Source organism: Mesocricetus auratus, unplaced genomic scaffold (assembly GCF_017639785.1).
Source record: "Mesocricetus auratus isolate SY011 unplaced genomic scaffold, BCM_Maur_2.0 Super-Scaffold_100003, whole genome shotgun sequence".
In the NCBI taxonomy this organism is placed as follows: Eukaryota; Metazoa; Chordata; class Mammalia; order Rodentia; family Cricetidae; genus Mesocricetus; species Mesocricetus auratus.
This window is the reverse complement of record NW_024429188.1, coordinates 45,582,881-45,600,597: the sequence shown is the minus strand read 5'-3', so window position 1 is coordinate 45,600,597 and position 17,717 is coordinate 45,582,881. Positions and strand designations below refer to the sequence as shown.

At 44.8% G+C, this 17,717-nt stretch overlaps 1 long non-coding RNA gene across 1 annotated transcript; it reads left to right on the top strand.

Moving 5' to 3' along the window:
• Positions 1–8,748: 8,748 nt before the first annotated feature.
• Positions 8,749–12,043, top strand: LOC121139834. Its single transcript, XR_005876686.1, has 3 exons — positions 8,749–8,846; positions 11,297–11,452; positions 11,751–12,043. It is a non-coding gene; the product is annotated as an uncharacterized LOC121139834 (long non-coding RNA).
• The last annotated feature ends 5,674 nt before the right edge of the window (positions 12,044–17,717 follow it).

Below are 17,717 nucleotides of genomic sequence, written 5' to 3'. Positions count from 1 at the left end.
AGTGCTTGGGTATGGATAAGGAGGGTGTCCAGAACTCACTTGGCAACCAGTGTAGCCAATAGGTAGTTTCCAGATTCAGTGAAAGGCTCTGTCTCAAAAACTAAGGTGGGGGCCATAGAGGAAAACACCAAATGCCAACCTCTGGTGTCCACATACACACATGTGCATGTGTATACGTACATCCATAGTACACACATACACAGACACACATATATTACATATGAATACACATACACATACAATTAAAGACAATTAATTAAAAGGGGAGAAATACTAGCAAAATTCTTAGTTGCAATAAAAGGCACAGACCTATTCCTCTGGTGAGTTGTAGCACAAAATATGAGCTTTTCTTAAAGGTTCCAATTGCTGTAAACATTCCCATTGCCTCCTTACCATAACACCTCCAAAAGAGGGCACCAGTGGTCAGAGTTGCTTGTACAGCAGATATGAGAGTGTTTTGTGCAGCTCCTTCACTTGCTAGACACATACCTCAGTTTTGTTCTTTAAACCAAGAGTTGGGACTGAAGCCTTAGTCATCTTTCTTAAGGAAGGTCAGACACAGAGGGATATGATAGATGTCCCTCTGTGTCTGGCCAGTGATCCCTGGGTATCACAGATTCTTGCACCCTGTGCCATTTTTAAGTGGGAGCTGAATATCCTCTATCCAGAGGTAATAGCCAGTAACCAGCAGGCTTGGGAGTTTTCCTAAGGAAGCACCATGGCCCCTTCAAATGTCAGCTACGCTCTGAGCTGGGTGTTCCTTCTTTCATTGGCTGTCGGTTTTTTTGATAGTCTTCATATGAAACCCTCATTATCTAAAATGCTGGGAAATCCCAGCATTCCCCATCCCTATCCTCAAACCACTAGCTTCTGGAAGCTGTGTGAGTAGTGGGTGAGAAGGAGATGTCTAAAGGAAGCTGTGAGCAGTCAGACAAAGGTGCTGAGCTCTCGTGTCTAAAGAAAACGAAGGGCTGCAAAGTGGTGCCTGGCACCATCGGCCCTCTCTGCTTTCTACCAGGGCCTGTCAGAAATGTGGCTCACGTGTGTGCTTCTCAAAGTCGGCCTGGCAGTGAGCCTGCACTCAGTAGGTAGGGAGTTAATGAGCTTTTCAGGCTTCACTGTGTCCTGCAGTTTGGGTGTGATTGCCTACTGAGACCAGCATTGAGTGAAAACTCCACTCTTCCAGATGCTCAGGGAAAACCTGGAAGTCATCCAGGTCAAACCTTCTGTACTCAAAGCACACTCGGAGCCTCAGCATGCCTTATCCACTTCACGTGGATGACTCCAGAAGCCCATTAGCTGGCCTTGCTCTTCCACTCTAATCCATTAGGGAACATGGACTCTAGGAACATCTAGATTTCGTCTCTGCTCAGCTTCTGATTTCACTCAAGTACCTATCACTGTTTACAAGGAACTGGCAGCTTCACTGCCCCATCTCTGACTACAAGTACGTCACTCCCTACCTCTCGTGCCATCTGCTTTGACAATCGTGGCCCCTTCGCCACTCATGAGCATGACAACATCATTCCCACCTCAGTTCCCCTGATAGGTGCAATGCTTGCTTCCTCCCCTACTTAGAGATTCTTACTAATACTCCAGTGTAGACTGCCTTTTGTGAATGCAGCATGCATTCCCTTGCCTGACCCAATGATTGTCACTGGTATTTCCATACTTTACCACCATCCGATGTACTGCTTAATTTGCATATTTATGTTTATTATTTCTCTCCCCAACTATAGCCAAAGTCCCAGGAGGACAGGGGTTTCTGGCAAGTTTGCTCTTTGCTGTTCCTTCAGCCCCTAAAGCACAGTGGCTGACGTGTGGCACATACTCAGTGACTAAATGCTGAATGCATTCTTCTGCCTAGCTGGCTGGAAACTCTGCCACCTGGGCAGATCTCCAACAAGGGGCTAGAAGTCTAACAGAAAAGTACTGTACCCCATGGACACAGTGCCTGGGGCATCAGGAGTATCAGTATTTGTTCAATGACCAAACATGGCAGGAAGTTGGTCAGAACACATAAAGGGACCAAATGCTGAGTTTTCCCACTTGAAAAATGTTTGTATTTCAAAAGTAAACCTGTAAGAGTGGAAATCCAGGATGTGTGGCAGGTTCAAGGAGCCGTTCTCTAGAACTACTGAAGTCTTTGGAGTCATGATCCAACCTTCATGCTCATATCCTTTACTTCAAGTTCATTTGCCCAATGCTTACTTATTAAGTACTTGTTGCATGCTAGGTTCTGTGATGACTGCCTGGCCTCTTCCCCCAAGAAAACCCAACCAAATCCTCATCTTATGTAGCTTCTGCAACTTCTCTATTTTATAACTTTGAATGTCAAAGCCAAACAGAAGTGTTGTGGGATATTTGTACACTGAGTGATGATGTGTTGCTGTGATTGGTATAATAAAAAAAAAACTGAAAGGCCAATAGCTAGGCAGGAAAGTATAGGTGGAACTTGTGGGTAGAGAGGGCTCTGGGAAGAAAGGAGTTGCCAGCCAGACGCATAGAAAGCAGGATGAGTCGTATAGAGATGAGGTAACAAGCCAGGCAGAAGAATTCAGATTTAAAAATATGGGCTAATTTAAGTTATAAGAAGTAGTTAGGAACAAGCCTAAGCTTTCATAATTAATGATAAGTCACCATGTCATTATTTGCAGGCCGGTGGTCCCGATGTGAAAGTACTACTTCATATGCTACCCAACGTCTGTGTATATTCACATTAGGCCTGAGCAAGCAGCTTCTTGGTGACAGTGGTCTCTCAGATAGGCTTGGCCACAGAGGCACTGCTCTTTTAAGAGGCCCCGCTGTGCAGCTGAGCACTTGAGCAGCCTGCACTGGGTACAAATGCCTGCCACCGGCAAACACAAGAAATTCCCAGAGCTGGGGTGAGTAAATGATGTTCAGGGGATGGGACCCACCAACATGAGGCTAGGCTCTCACAGAACCAAGGGGGTGGAGCCAGCTGCCAAAGCCATATGCTGCTAAGTGGAGCCCTGACGTCGTAGCCTAGCAGTTTCAGATTTGGATGCAGGTGAGCAGAAAGTTAGGGACAGACTGAGAAAAACCTCTGAACAGATGTACTATGTTTAACATGTGTTTAGATGCTGAATAAAAGAAAATGGGTATAGACAGTCATAAAAAAATAATTTAAGAATAACAAAATAAAGTCTTTAGCCAGGCAGTGGTGGCATACACCTTTAATCCCAGCACTGGGGAGGCAGAGACAGGAGGATTTCTATGCGTTCGAATGCAGCCTGGTCTACAAGAGCTAGTTCCAGGTCAGCCTCCAAAGCCACAGAGAAACCCTGTCTCGAAAAATCAAACCAAACAAAACAAAGTCTTTAAAGAAAGAGTAAAGTATTATAAGGGTAAAAAGCCATGTAAAGATGGGAAATACACAGGTTGTCTGGATCCTGTATGGTGCTTCATTAACTTGGAATTCTTTAAATGCTGATGAGTGAATGGCAGCTGCTGAGAGTCATTGGATTGTGGAAGGAACTGCTGAATAAAACCATTCTATATACTTTAGGGATATCTTGGCTTCAGAATGGAAGTCAGGTAATGTGTTGTGTTGGCAGAGAGGTTGTACTTTTGTTTCCACCAGAAATGAAAAGCTATGGATTCCTTCAAAGTTAATAAAGATCAGATTTGATCAGGAGAGACCTCCTGAGGATCTTGGCTACAAACATGAGGGGAAAAGTCAAGAAAATCTACAAGACAGGTGGTGTATATGCTGACCCCTCTATGTGGGAACAGCTTTGAGACTGGATGAGGCATGATAAATCTTGTTGGCTACAGAGTTCTCATGACAGTTTGGTTACACAGTTCAAACAGATTTATAAAGTTGATAGATGTCTTTCACCTGCGCAAATATAGAACAGAGAATCATCTTTTTGTTGTTGTTGTTGTTTGTTTTGTTTTGTTTGAGACAGGGTGGCTTTGGAGGCTCTCCTGGAACTAGCTCTTGTAAACCAGGCTGGTCTCGAACTCACTGAGTTACACCTGCCTTTGCCTCCTGAGTGCTGAGATTAAAGGCGGGCAGCACCACCGCCTGGCCAGAGAATCACCTTTATTTTTGCATATTGCACATTCCATACTTGTGTTAATGTAAATATGTATGTTACCTTTAAAATTTTGTGTGTTTTCAGAAAAAAAGTGGCCAAATGGAAACAGGTAACCCAGATGATCCAGCCTCTCAGAATGCCTCTGATGCAGTTTCCTCAAAATTCTGCATCCAGAACAACTTCAAAGCTGTTAGTTGAAATGGTCCAGCCGCACAGACTACTCCAGCCAGGACTTCAGATAAGTTCCGCACTTTCCCATCACACAAAGACTGAACAACAAATGATACAACTAGCTCTCTCAGGACTTGAGCATCGTCCCGATTTTCTTAGGGTTACCTAAGGATGCATTCACCCTCAAACAACAGGAAGTGGTCTAGAGAACATGACACCCACAGTCCCAAGAGGTGGGGTGAGTGGGTTTTGACCATTTGGTGGATTATAAATGTTTAAAATTATTTAGGGGTGTTTGTTTGCAAGTTGTTGTTGTTCATGTCAGGGAGATGCCATGGAGAAACTGTAGAGGTTTGATACATGGTACAGAATAGAGGTACTCGAACAACATGGCAGAATGTAGATTAATAAAAGCAGGTTAGTTTGAGCTATGAGTCAGTGGGATTTGCCTAAGCTAAGGCCAAGCTTTAATAATTAATAAGAAGCCTTCATCTCAATATTTGGTGGATGACAACAAAGATAGTCTGACAAGAAAACATAGCTACAGAGAAGGAAACATACCCAGAAATGAGACATGCATCACCAAGAGCCAGGACATGCCTCTGACTCATGCGGAAATGGGTGAGTCCCAAGGCCTTTCCTTCCCAGTTTGTCCCCAAAGAGGTACTGACAATAGCTCAAAGAAATGGCCTGATTACTCCACATGCTACTCAAGGCCCAAATATGGGCCACCTTCCTGGGAGTCATCCTCCTGAGTTGTATAGTGAGTATTCCTCAATGAGTATCCTGTCCTGTTGTGCTTCCTTGCTGTGGTGTGGGAGCCTTGAGTATCATGTAATAGACAGTGCTTTATGTTAAGTCCATCAAACAAGTATGGAAAGTTTAAACCACAAAAGTGATTTACAAGTCAGAGATAAGTGCAAGGCACAAGGTGAACATACTTTAGTCCTACCTGGACAGTGGAAGGTGGGTAGTGTGTGGGTTTCTTAGAAGAAGCACAGCCTTAGAGTCCTGCCAATCCTTAGTGAGGCAATAGGGAGAGGCTAGGAAGGGATTCGAGTTGCAGGCAATATGGATGAATGTGATGGGCTGGAGAGCCTTGCAGATGCTGGCTTTCACGCTGCATTCTGGATGCTGTGTTCTCATGGAAAGATGGATTGAAAAGAAGACTGGTATCAAACAAGTGGGGCAACAGGCTTGCCTTAGACGCCTCTTCTTGGTGAGCCCAGGACACCTTAACACAGCTAAGATGTTGGTTTGTTCTGCGATCAAAATGTTTTATTTACTTTAGGGGACCGGCGGGGTTCAAGAGTCTCCCTAATATATTTGTCATGTTGTCTTTAGATCATAGTGAGCATCTCAGATCACATAGGAAATTTTGTCCCAGGTACCTAGCAAAGGGTTTTAGATAGGGGGTGATATCCATGGGCTAGTGTTTCAGAAGGCTCTCTCTGGACCAATATGGGGTGGAGACAAAGAAGGGGAAGAAGAGTCACAGGAGAATCAGGAGAGATGACTGTCAGTGTACAGGAGCAAGAGAAGCAAAAGTCCTACCCACAGCAGTGGAGTTAGGGCCTGTCTTATCCTTGAAACAGGTCCTGCCAATATACCATGCCAGTATCCTAGTGCTGAGTCTCCTTAGTCCACCAAGTCCCACCCTGGGCTTGGTCCCATTCCATTCTCCTCACTCGATCTCTTCCAGGCTACATGAGACAACTGTGCGGGGCTGGGGGGGGCTGCATTTCTGGCCTTGTTCCAATCTGAAACCTTAAAAGGATGGGGTCCCATGAAACCCACAGCCTACAATCGATTTCCTCCTAAATGGGGCTTCAAGCCTTCTCTTTTATGAAGCTTTTGATGACTTCCCATTAGAGGGAATTTGCTGGGAAGACTGGCTGGTTGCAAGACAGCACTGAGATGATGAGACGGGAAAGGTGCCTGGACTAGAATGAAAGGCAAATAGTGACTTTTGCTCCAGTGCATTAGCCTCATTTCCTTGCCACAATGAAGTGGAGAGTCAAGTTCTAGGGTGACACCTCTCTGCCAGACTTATTTCTATAGGCAAGGCTGACAGATATGTCTCTCCACGTACATACATGGTGTATGCTGAACAAAATCTCACAGGCACACAGCAGAGATCTGAGCTGTTCCAAATGCTCATAAAAGGGAGTGATGGCTCCCTCATGTGCTTGGAAGCAAGCACATGAAGTAGCGCGCACATACACACACACACACACACACACAGAGAGAGAGAGAGAGAGAGAGAGAGAGAGAGAGAGAGAGAGAGAGAGAGCACATGGCATTTTGACCTGACTGCTTTGATGCATCCATTTAGACACAAGGAACATTGTGTTCTGACGGCTTTGATGAGATGGCTTTCACACAAAGAGATTTTTATAAGGCCTAAAATTAAACCATTAAAGTTTCAGCTTCAAAACGAGCATTATTATCCAGCACTATTTGAAAAGGACATTTCCATCTTGCCACTTAACCTCACTCTGTTGATGACCTTAGCACTGATAGGCCTTAATGGAGGGATTTGGGAATCAGCAGGCCTGTTTGGGGCTGCCAGAAGAGCACATCATCTGACAATAAAAATAAGGCCATCTTGTGAGTGTTCAGTGTTGGCAGAATGGTCCCCAAAGTGTTCTTGGTGTCACAATGTACTACAGATGGCCATGCAAGGATATGCAAACCACACCAACATGTGTCCACACAGCAGCACAGGAAAACCCCGGGCACTGAGACAAGCATGTTCCCACACGGACATATAGGTCTACAGCCCTTTAGCATCTGGTTGACTGGTGGAATGGCCTTGCCTTGTGCGAATGAAGAGTCAGCCACTGCTGGAGTCCAGCTGAGAGGAGGGCACGGGAGTCATGAGGTGAGGGCAGGGGCGGAGCTCATCACACGAGGCAGGAAGAGGTGCTTACCTAAATGGTGCTGGGGCCCATTATGCCCAGAACCCAAATGCAGCAAGGAGAGCGAGTGCTGCATCTTGGGTACCCAGCTACTCATCACTCTGTGACCCTCATCCGGAGCTGAATCACAAGTGTCATCAGCGTCATGAATAGAAGCAAAAGGGCACTTATGTGGCAAGGTAATAGGCCTCGTGGCTCTGCTCTGCATACCTGTTGCAGGCCCCCGGGACTGTCTCTCCTTGGATACTTGTCCTATATGGGAAAGAGGTAGCCTTTGGGGTAGGAGTCTTGGCTCTGAGCTCAACTCTGAAGGATGTTGGCTGCTGGAACAAGAGCAGAAGGAGACAAGAGGACAGCAGTCCACAGACATCAATGAGGTAATGATCCAAACCTGCCTTCTAGATAGGAATGCAGGGCTTGGGGCTGGGTTTGGCATTCTCTTATTAACAATAGGCTGGCCAGATGTGTGGGGAGGGTACTTGTTCCTGCCTGAGCTCAAGACCTTTCCACAGCCCCTCTCCTTTCCAGGTACCCAGGACCCACAGGCCAAGCTGCCTTGCAGCTGGGGAAATGAGTCTAGTAGGGTACACTCTGTCTCTCCCTTCTCTGCATCTCAATACACACAGAAGCATAGTACTGGTCCAACTTGAACCTTCTCTCCTTCTCGGGGGAATGTAGCACTGCCCCTGATTCTTTGTTGATGGTACTTTCCAACTCTTGATTGACCACTGACCATCTCAGTTTCTTCTCTTCAGAGATGTTGGTAGCTCCTTCTCTTCAGCCATCTGCCTCAGCCCACAAACCATGCAGGGCCCAGGTACTCACAGACCTGCCTTATGGTCTGAAACCTGAGGGGCAGTTCTGGGGCACTGGATAGAGCAGTCATGGCTACGTCCCCAGTGTTGCATCCAGAGTGTGAGAAGCATAGCTCTCCCAGGCCACGGAACAGCACAGATGTAGAAGTCAGAGGGTGGTTCCCAGGCCTCCTTCCTGCCCCTACTGATGATTACCAGTGGGCCATATTTGAAGGCATTTGCCGCACCTCTGATAAATGAGCTCCCACAAAAAGAAAGGAGGGAGGGAGGATACCTCCCCCGTCCTCGGGCAGATCGACCCTCTCTATTTGTCTTTTGCAATTCTCACTGTCAGCAAATTCATCCTGATGTCTTAACCAACGTGTCCATGTGATCAATTGCACATCTGGGAAGTATTCCTCACTGCCACCCTCATCTCCAGTACAAATTAAGTCGGGCTCCTCTTGTGGGGCCTTGAGGACAGATGGTAGGGTTAAGTAAACAGAGAATTGAAAATGAGCTCTGTGGAGGCACCTAGATGAGAAGGGAAGCTTGAAAGTAAGAGCTGGGTGATCTGGCATGATTAACACTATGCTACTTCCTCATGAGTTGTTGGTCATGGAGATCCCAGGGGCACCCCCCCCCAACAATAGTTTGTCTTGTAATGTTATTCCTCTTAGTTGCCCAATAGAACTAGATGATTGGACCCTGTTGTTGAAGACATCATAAAATTTGGTATTTGACAAAAGGCAGAAGAAAACACTCAGGCTGAAAGGGCAAGAAGATGAGGGGGACCCACAAACCTTGCTGACTGTTAAACAAATAATCTCTCTTTATTCAGAAACATCCATGAAAGAAATCTTGGCAATTAGAAGATAATAGCAGTCTTGCAAAAGGTAAGTAAGCTGTCTAAAAATATTTTCCATACACAGACTTGTGAGTCAAACAGCTGAACTACCAGGTGCATTCATAGCTGAGCAAATCTGTTCTCTGAAGGGGTGAGGGTGCTAGGCAGACTTGATGTGAATAAGAGGGTCAAAACCACCTGACAAACTCAAAGTTGAACCACTCCTGGGAGTTGGAGCTTGAAGACATCTGGACCCAAGTCCTTGGGAGACGATTATTTGATTCTGTGTTCCAATTCTGCTGGGCCACTCTCCTTATTGTAATCACAGGAACCTGAGACCCTGAGGACAAGAAACCCCAGCCCACAGCCACCTGCTAAGACAGGTGGAAAGCCTGGATGTCAGTGTTCCAGACCTCCTCTAGCTTCAAGGATTTTGCTCTGCTAGGAAACAAAAAGAAAAAATAGGAGGGGGAGGAAGATTTTTGCCTTTTGATGAAAAGGTGGAGGTAGAGAGGGGGAAGTGTGTATTTGCCCTGAGTGCACCATTGTCACATGGCTGACTGCAACAGTCCAGCGAGATAAGAGGTCAGGCGTTGTTGATCTTATCTCTGTAGACTTATATCCTGCAGCCAGAAGTAGCAGAGCAAGGCAGTGATCAGATCAGAATCTGACCCCCTCATTCTACACCCTGAAACTGCCAAAGCAGCAAAGGTCTTAGGCCTTGGAGGAAGTGTGTGGCTTGACATATGCATCAGGAGCTTCAGAATAACAGAACAAATAGGACAAACAGATAGGAAGAAGGGCATTTGTAGAAGGAATTGGCTTGTGTGATTACAGAGGCTGAGACGACTCAAGTTCTGTAGTTGCCATTTGGAAGCATAGGTCATGTAAACTCTGATCCTGGTACAAAGGATTAAGACCTGGGAGAGCCAGCAGTGTGAGCCACCAGCTAAAAGCCAGCAAACTGAAGACCAAAGAGAAACTTGTATTTCTGTTCACATTCAAAGGCTGTAGAAGGCTCAGCTCCACAATCCAGCTGGAAGCACTCTCTTTGTCCCAGGAGCCTGGTGGCTATCCAGGCTTCCTCCAGATTGGATGAGGGTAGTGTGTGCTGCTCAGTTTACTAATGCATATTAGTCTCATCCAAAACTGCTGTCCTCCACACGCTAGAATAACACTTGACCAAGTATCTGAAACCTCACAGCTCAGATGTGTCACTGCAGACAGCTTCTGGAGTGAGAATGGAGGAGCCCACCTGGGGAAGAGAGAATAGGGATAGATTTTTCAGTCCGCAGGCCAAGTGCCCAGAAGCAAATAAGTGACTGTGCTTTTAAAGCCAGGAGCTCAATATGTTGGTATGCATGGAGCAGAGTGGCCACCAGAAGCTCCCAGAGTGGCTGGGCTAGAAAATGATAGGAATGGGTATTTTAGATGCACCACAATGCTCATCAGTCCCAGATGGCATAGTCCTTCTGACCTTTGCAACTTGGAGAGGGAAATTGGTCCATTGAACAGGGATGATAGGAGCCCCATACCTGATCCTTAGAGCCTTACTGATTCTAAGTTCTGTCCAAGGGAAACAAAGACTGTGGGAAGATGGGGGGTATTATACTTATTTCTCAAGGCTGCTGAAACAAGTAACCTCCATTTAGGCCACTGAACTCAACTGGGATTTATTTCCTGAAGGTCATAAAACAGAAAAAAAAGTATTGACAGGGCTCCAAGCCTTCCTGAGGACCTGAGAAGAGCTTGTTCCATGTCCCTTTCATGGCCTCTAGTGACCTTCTCTGTGGCAGGTGTGAGGAGTGGAGGATGATCTGTAGACACAAGTCCCAGGCCATATAAGCCCCGGGTCCTATATAATGGAGGTAGCAGAGGTCAGTTCCTTGCTCTGGATTGCGGTGTGTTAGTGTCTAGGGTTATGTCCAGTTTAGATATGGAGGGACTGAGACACAGAAAGCTGAGTAAATTTGCTCAACTCTTCAGCTACAGAGCAATAGAACCAGGAAGCGCACACAGATGCTAAAGTTCCGGAGTGTGATTGCTTCAGTACTTTCCCAAATCAAACACCTGACACCTGATGCAGCCTGATAAGGGCACCCCAACAAAGGAGTGAATTCCTGTTAAGTGTAAGATAAAGTTTCTTCCCCAATGTCTTGTGGTCTTGTGCAGGGAGACAGATGATAAACCAATAAACAAGAAAAAAAACAAATAATATACTAAGTTATTAGAGAGGCTTTGCAAAGCAGAACATATGCTGACAGTAACCATTATGACTTTTTATTTCCACTGTGTATGGTCATGTGTTTTGTTGGATATGTGGGGTAGACTGTAATGTTTTGATTATGTTGATATTTTAAGCAGTAGAGATATCCTTATGGTGTGTACTTTTAAACAAAATGGAATATTTTGTCATTCAAGTTTCCCAAAGCTGTCTGAAAAATCATCTTTGTGTAATTAGACCTTTCTCATTTTCAACCTCAACTGTTGTATGTTAAGTCTACTTAAATAGTGTGGAGACGAGATGGGAACAAACAAAGAAAAAGGAAGAGGAGGGAGAAAATGGAGAAAGGAAATGACGAAGAAGAACAAGGGGGAAGAAAGGAAGTACTCCCTGCCCATGTCTGCCAATAGGCCATTCGTGTGTCGTAACAGGTGAGGAATTTGAGGCTCTGAGGATCAAGGAGTATGAAAGACCCAGGGTTTCCTTGAAGGTCAGCATGTCTATGAGATGCGGCTTGAAAGACTGAGGGGAAAAAATCAAACTTTGTCCTTCAATGCCCAGACTGGCACAGTGAAGACTAGTTAAGGACACATGTGATGTGTCAGAGTCAGTAGCTTTGGATTCTGGTCCCGGCTCTTGTACTCACTGGATATCTGTGGATAAATTGCTAGACTTCCAGAGCTCCAGTTGACAAATGGAACTGCTAAGCTCTGACCTGTTTCCTCCCAGGTTATGATGAAGCTGACAGAAGATGCATATGAGAAGAGCCTTTGATCTCAACATCCCTCCGGATGCTTAGCAAATATACAGCTGTCCAGGCTAGTGAGCTGGTGAGCACGAGGCAGAGCACAGGTAATTGCAACCATCAGTAATGTCAGGGAAACACTGGATCAGTGGTCTTCAAGCCTGGCACCATATCAGAATCACCCTGGGAGCTCTGAAAACTCCATGTGTCCAATGACCTCAGTTTCTGGGGGCGACACTCAGACATCTATATTAAAAAGGACTCATCCATCATTGGAGAAGTTGAAATGGGAGGCTCTTGCATTCAAGGCCAGCTTGAGCTGCATATTGAGGACTTGGATTACAAACACAATGAATAGAGGAAGGAAGAAAGGAAAGGATGGAGGGAAGAAGGAAGAAAAGAAGGAAGGGAGGGAGGAAGGAAGGAAAAGTTCCAAGTGATTCCAGTGTTCAGACATGGATAAGAGTCACTCCCCTAAATTCTCAGACATAGAGGTTGCCTCTAATGCGGAGGAGAGGGCACCAGTGGGAAGGGCTCGCACAGAAGGCAGTGTTGAAGGGAAGCCTGCATGAGTCTTAGAGTCAACTGATCTCCAGTCTTATTTCCCACTTGCTAGTACCATGGGCTTGTTTACAGCATCTCTCTCTTGTAGAACCACCAGGTTTTTTTTTAGCCTGTACTAATTGCACAAACTTGTGGAATTCATTGTGACATTTTTATACGTGAACTCTGGTCATACCGCCCCCTCATACTGTCCCCACTCCCTTCCCACTAATTTTCTTCCTCCTCCCAAATAGTATCCATTGTATTTTTACTTCTCTTTTTATGGCCTAGATTCTGCATATAAAAGAAAACATGAGATATCTGTCTTTCCAAGTCTGGAGTATTTTGTTTATATTATGATCTCTAATCCCATCCATTTTACCGGTAAAGTGACACAATTCTGTTCTCTAGAGCTAAATAAAACTTGCCCTTCACACACACATGCATCTTGGTTGATTTGATATCTTGGATACTATGAATAACTCACAATAAACACATATAACCAGTTATATGTTGGGGTAACTAACTCTGGCAGCTGGCTTAGAATCCTTCCTTCCTTCCTTCCTTCCTTCCTTCCTTCCTTCCTTCCTTCCTTCCTTAATACACACATCCATATAGCACCAACAATCAGAGCCATCAAGTCTACTTTTTTCAAAAATACATTTTAATTATCATTTTGTGTGTATGGTATTATTGGAGGCATATAGAGGTCAGAGGCCAACTTTGTGGAGTCAATGCTTTCCTTTCACTCTTTCATTTTTACTGCATTCAGGGGATCCAACTCAGGTTTGTGGAAAGTGCCTTTATCTGCTGAGCATTTCACTGTAAAACCTTCAAGTTGTAAAAGGTTCAGTGGTGCATGAACTGGGAAGATAATTGACAGTACGGTTAGCCCTGCAGAGTTCCACCATGTACTCTGAAAAGCACCTTAGCTACAGTCAGGCACAGTAAGTCTAAGTGAAGCATCAGATCAACCTTAAAGGGTTGTTTCTGTGAGGATACAACTATTTTTCACTGCTGAAAATCCCTCTAGCTCTTAAGAAGGGGAAAGCATGTAGCCTGTACATCTAATTACTCCCTTACCTCCAGGAGGGAGGGAGTCACAGTCAGAATGAATACAAGAGATAATCATGCTAGTGGCTCCTTGAGTTTGTCCTTGATTTTGTAAGAAACAAGAAATGAAATGATGTGCTTATGATTAACAAAAAAGATGGAGGAGACAATTTCTGGGTTTCTCTAGCCCCACATAATCTTCCCATCAATCCCAGTGGCAACTTCACTGTTGGCAACTTCACTCTCCAGATGAGGCAACGGAGACTCAAACAGGTGGCAAGCTTTATCTGTCACACAGCTAGAACAGGAGCACCACATGCAAAAACCAACCAGGCTCGATGAGTTAATAAATCACAGGTGTTTCTTCAGCAAATGTTTCAGGAAGACAATGACCACAGGCAGAGAAAGAAATAGAATCACTACCTCACTCCGGATTTAAAAAAATGAACTTAAAATTATGTGAACAGATGGCACAACCCCTCTGTTGTATAGACCACTTTGTGTGAAGGTTTTTATTGTAGATATAAGGAAAGGACTAGCCAGAGGCATCTATAAGTATCCAGAGTAGAGAGAGAAAGAAGCAGACTGAACATGGCCAGCAGACTGACCTGGGCAGAGCTATTGTGAGAGAGGGGAGAACTATACGGGATATAGAATAGAGAAAGTACAGTAAGAGAAGCAGGGATGTAGGGAGAGATCTGGGAGAGAGAATAGCGGGGTTATAAGGAGAATGAGTAGATGAAGGGAGAGAAGCTTGTGAGCTGGAAGGAGTTAAGGGAGGAGATGAGACGGGCTAAGATGGACTTTGAAATGTGTAACAAGTACTTGCGATACTGAGGGAACCTGGAGGTAGGCATCACTTTGGTATGCTAATAGGCAATATTTGTCGTTGTGATAAGGGAAATGATTCCTTTTGGTAGAGGAGAACAGACTTCACAAGTTCCATCAGAAATTCTCAATAGTCCAGGTTGAACCCATTTCTGGATATTTAGACTGTCTTTTGGAGTTTGGAAACTGGACCTAACAAAACTGAGCTCGAAAATGTAAATATCAGAGCCGTAATCATTAGCAGCAAACAACAGTAAAGTTTCATGATTTCAGATTTGGTAAGTAATTTTTCTTTTCTTCTGAGATGGGAACTTCTGTCTCAGAAAGCTGACCAGTTTAAAGCTCTGGTTGACCTAGAAAAACTGTCCTCCCTGTCTCAGTCTCTAAAGTACTGGGATTAGAGGTATGTACCACCACACCTGCCCTGATTTTAAAAAGTTACATTTAAAACTAGAAATCATGAACAACCAAAGGAAAAATATAAATTTGAGTTCATTATACTTTTACATTCTTGTGCTTTAAAACACAGTATAAGGTAACAACCTACAAATTGGAAAAATATCTATGATTTATATATCTGATAAAGACATTGATAAGAACAAAGGAAAAAATTTTACATCAAACAACTCAGTTCAAATCTACACAAATGATGTGAATAGACATTTCTTAAAAGAAAATATACAAATAGCTAACAAATACGTGAAAAGATGCTCAATATAATTAATCATTAAGGAGACACAAAAAAGCATAAGGAGATACAACTTTATACTCACTCTGATGACTATAAAAATGGATAATGTGGAGAAATAGGAGATTTACATACTCCTGGTGAGAATTCAAAGTGGTGCAATCACTGCAGAAAACACCTTGATAGTTTCTTGAACTGCTAAACACAGATTATTTGTGTTTAAACCCAGAATTTTACTTCTAGGCTAAAAACTTAAAGCAGACACTCAAATAGCAGGTCACAAATGTTCGTAGTGGCATTATTCACAAAAGAGGCAAAAGGTAGGAATAAATCAATACATAAATAAATACATGCTATCACGTGGGTGAAGCACAAAAAAACAGTAAGCTCAGTGACAGAGGCCAAACACAATCTCATATATGTTGTGGAATATAAGTTAAAGATGTGTTACATGTGTTTATGCTGTGGAATATTTGTTTAATGATTCAAAGATGTGTTGCATTCTTTTATGTTGCATTCGTTTAACTCTGTGATGCTGTGTTACCGTGCCTGCCTAAAACACCTGATTGGTCTAATAGCTGAATAGCCAACAGCTAGGCAGGAGAGGGATAGGCAGGGCTGCCAGACAGAGAATAAATAGGATGAGAAAATGAGAAGAGTGAGGAGATGGAAAAATCAGAAGAAGAGGACACCAGGGGCCACCCACACAGCTACACAGCCACACAGCCACACAGCCACACAGCCACACAGCCACACAGCCACACAGCCACACAGCCACACAGCCAGTCACAGAGTAAGAAGGGAAAACAGAAATATATAATAGAGAAAGGTAAAAGCTAAGAGGCAAAATATAGACTGGAAATTTTAAGTTAAGAAAAGCTGACTAGAAAGAAGCTAAGCTTGGGTAGTAGTGTCTGTGAAAGGATGGATAAGTGAATGAATGGATTGATGGGTGGAATAGTAGGTAGAAGGCTGCATGGACAAGTGGGTAGATGGATGTGTGGAAGGGTGGATGATTAGATGGACAGACAAGTGGATGGGTAGGTCGATGGATAGTTGGATTACCGAGTGGTTGAGTAAATGTATGGGTGGGTAAATGAACAGCTGAATGGGTGGTTGGATGGGTGGATGTGTGTGTGGATGGACACACAGGCAGATGGATGGATGGATTGATGGATGGATGGATGGATGGATGGGTGGGTGAATGAGTGTGTGTGTGTGTGGATGAATGGATGGATGATGATTGAATGGATGGTGTCTTAGTTAGGGTTGCTATTCCTGTGCTGAAACACCATGACCAAAAAGCAAGTTGGGAGGAAAGGGAAAGGATTTCTTTAGTCTACACGTCTATATCACTGCTTGTCAAAGAAGGAAGTCGGGACAGGAACTCAAACTGGTCAGGAACCAGGAGACAGAAGCTGATGCAGTGGCCATAGAGGGGCACTGTTTACTAGCTTGTTCAGTGTGGCTTGCTTCGCCTGCTTTCTTATACACCTCAGGACCACCATCCAGAGATGACACAACCCACAATGTGCTGGACCCTCCCCATTAACTCATTAATTAAGAAAATGCCATACAGCTGAATATTATGAAAGAATTTTCTCAAATAAGGTTCCCTCCTTTCAGATGACTCTAGTTTGTGTCAAGTGGACATAAAACTAGCCAGCACAGGTAGATAGATGGATGGATAGGTGGATGGATGATGGATGGATGGATGGATGATGGATGGATTATGGGTGGATGGGTGACTGGATGGATGATGGATGGATGGATGATGGGTGGATGATGGGTGGATGGTGGATGGATGGATAAATCAGTGGAAGCACAATGCAGTCCCTGCTGCCTGCCTCTTTCATGCTTTACTGTTTGCCAAAGAACTGGTCACTTTCAAACACACTCCCTGTTTTGGTGACTTCCTGTATGTGTTCCTCATGCAAAATGCTTGTTCAACAAGTGCAGGGGTTCTTACTGACGTTGGTCCCTGCTCTATGTCTGTTGGTAACAACAGGGGCTGTCACATATTAAACACTCAGTAAATATTTGTTGCACCAGTCACTGGCGCCCGGGAGAGGGGCCTCCTTATTTCAGGGGCCTGGGGAGAACTGAGTGGGCAGCAGAAGGACAAAGTTGAGATAGCCTTGGGAAGGGAAAGGCCTAGAAACCAGAGGCCCCTGAAAAGCCTGGGAGGCAGTTCTGAGTGTGGGTTTTACTTCTAGCAGCTTCCTGGCTCCTGGGGCCCACATTCCCCATGGAGTACCACTGCCCTCTTGTGGACTATACCGAGGCCTAGCTGGCTCCAGGCTTCAGCTTCCCCTCCACCCAGAGGACCAGTCCTCACTGGCTTGCTTAGTCCAGGTAGCTGCTCAGCTGCTTCTATCACTAGGGGCAGCTGCAAGCACAGCCCAGGAAGCTTTTCCTCCCTTTTGAGCCGGTGACTTCCCAACAGTGTCTGTGTCGTGTCTGTGCCACCCACCTAGACCACTTCCCACAGTGAGTGTGTGCACAGCAGCTTGTGCTCATCCGTGCTCAGGGGTCAATGCCAGCATATGTAGTGCTGTGAACTATGGTCAACTCTGAGTTGTTGGTGACACCAGGCAGGTCCTGGGCCCAAAAGGGATTGGGTGTCTAGCCCTGACTGTGGAGCAGTGTTCATGTCCCCTTTGGGAGTCGAGTGACCCTTTCATAGGGCTTTCATATCAGATAGCCTTCATGTCAGATGTCTGCATTGCAATTCATAACAGCAGCAAAATTAGAGTCTTGAAGTAGCAACAGAAATAATTTTGTGGTGGGCCTCATCACAACATGAGAAACTATGAAAGTGTCACACGCAGCATTTGCA